Raw genomic sequence first — 2428 nt, forward strand, 5'->3', positions numbered from 1 at the left:
AAGGAAGGAAGGAAGGAAGGAAGGAAGGAAGGAAGGAAGGAAGGAAGGAAGGAAGACAAGGAAAGAGCTGTAACTTTCCAAATTGCAGTGACTGAGAAAGATTTCGCATGGTAGGATCACTGAGTCACAAGACTTTACTTGACAGCTCTTGTGTTATCTAGTTGTTCCTTACTGTTGTCTGCAAAAGAGTCAGAGAAGACTGGAAAGGAAGGAACACAGACTCTGGATTCCACTCTGGTACATTCTGAGTGAGTGGGTCTGGATGGGTTGATGGAATCTTGAAAGAAAAAAGGAAGGAAGGAAGGAAGGAAGGAAGGAAGGAAGGAAGGAAGGAAGGAAGGAAGGTTGGTTTTGTTTTGTGTTTCAGCCTCTCATTACAGGTCTTAGACTCATGGCGATCCTCTTGCCTCTACCTCCCAAGTACTGGGATTGCACCTGAGAATATACACTGAGAATATTTTTGCATTTTTAATTGACAATATTTGTACATACTTAGGTACCACATGATCTTTCAGTGCATGTTTATTTTATATAAAGATCAAATAGGTTAGACAGTTCTCTCTTTAAACATTTATTACTTCTTTGTGGTGAAAATATTTAAAGCCACCTTTCTTCTGGTTGTTTTGAAAAAACAAAAGCAAAAACATGTTCCACTGTGACCTCCAGGCCACCCAACTGTGTTATAGAAAGAATACATCTTCTATTTTGTTTGGTTTTTGCAGTAGCTGGGGGTCCAGCCCAGGGCATCATATATATCAGGTGAGCCCTCTACCACTGGGCCACACCCATAACCCAGGGCACTTCCTTCTTACAAGGCTCTCTCAGTAACTTTACCCTTTCAGAAGCCCTGGGCGCTGCTCACTGCTCAATTAGTGTCTCCTTTGTTCCTTCAGGCTGTAGACACATGCCCTTTGAACTGGCAAACAGATTGCTGTGGGGTGGTCAAAGTCACATTGCCAAAAGTAAAGAACAAAAGGGAAAACCCACAAATCTGGGGCTGGGAGTGAAGGAGAAATTCCTGCCGTTTCAATCCATAGGTGCTGTCAAAAAAAAAAAAAAAATTAAACACTTCATAAGATCAAAAAGGGGGTGGTGTATCCTGGCTGGGCCGGCTTCTGTCTGGGGGTGTGTCTTCTAGATGGGGTGATGTATCTCCTCACCCACAAGTTGTTAATGGCGTGACTCACTGATCTCTTGGGAGCCTCCGCCCTTGTCTCCCTGGTTTCTTCTACCAGTGTGACATCTAATTTCTGATTGCATCCTCAGAGCCGCTCTGAGTTTCTAACGAAAGCTCATCTTCTCGCCTCCCCTTTTTTTCTCAGCATCGAATCAAGCCAGTTCTAACCCCCTCGCCCGTTTAGAAATAACCCACAGAGCCATAGGTGCTTTGCTCTGCCAATCTTCTGGAATCTGTCCAGAGTGAGTGAGTCCGCCTGGGAGCTGGGTCTCGGAGGAGGGGCAGCATGGCCTGTTGCTCGCCCACTTATCCACTCTGCTGCGCTGCAGCCTCTCCGCCTTCTGTAATCCCTTGAATAAATACCAAGGGGTGTCTCTGAGCAGAAGTCACCAGTGGCTCCCTTATCTTAGAAGCAGAAACTGCTGACTGGCCACACTGATCACCAGCTGGGACTTATGCACACTCTGCAGAATATGCCTCTTGTAAAGAATTTTAAGCCTTTCCGGAATAATCTTCATCTTCCCCCAATCTTTGTGAATTTTAAAAGTTTTATAAATATCTGCCAAGAGTGTAGTGGATACAGCAGGCAGTAGCTGGGTCACTGAGACCACTGTACAGTTAGAATACTGAACTAGCATGCTGGATTGATTGATGATTGATTGATTGATTGATTGATTGATTGATTGAAACAGGGTCTCACTACATAGTCCTGACTGACCTAGAACCTGCTATATAAACTAGGCTGTCCTCAAACACACTGAGATCTACCTGTGTCTGCCTTCCAAGTGCAGTGGAATTAAATGTGTGTGCCACCATGCCTGGCAGCATCCAGTACCGTATAAAACTATAAGGGCCAGGAGATGGGCACATCTCTGTCATAGTCATGGAGGCTCTGTCCTAGTTTGGTTTTAGTTGTTATGATAAACACCATGACCAAGACTAACTTAGGTAAGAAGAGGTTTATTTGGCTCACAGGTTATACTCTGTCATTAAGGGAAACTGAGGTAGGAAGCCAAAGCAGGAACTTAAGCGGGAGCCACAGAGGAGTGCTGCGTAATGGCGTGCTCTCCAGGGCTTGCTCAGCTTGCTTTCTTTTTTTTTTTTTTTTTTTTTTTTTTTTTTTTNTGTAGACCAGGCTGGCCTCGAACTCAGAAATCCGCCTGCCTCTGCCTCCCGAGTGCTGGGATTAAAGGCGTGCGCCACCACGCCCGGCTTCAGCTTGCTTTCTTAAACAAGCCAATACCACCTGCC

The sequence above is a fragment of the Mus caroli genome, chromosome 8 (genome assembly GCF_900094665.2).
Source record: "Mus caroli chromosome 8, CAROLI_EIJ_v1.1, whole genome shotgun sequence".
Taxonomy (NCBI): domain Eukaryota; kingdom Metazoa; phylum Chordata; class Mammalia; order Rodentia; family Muridae; genus Mus; species Mus caroli.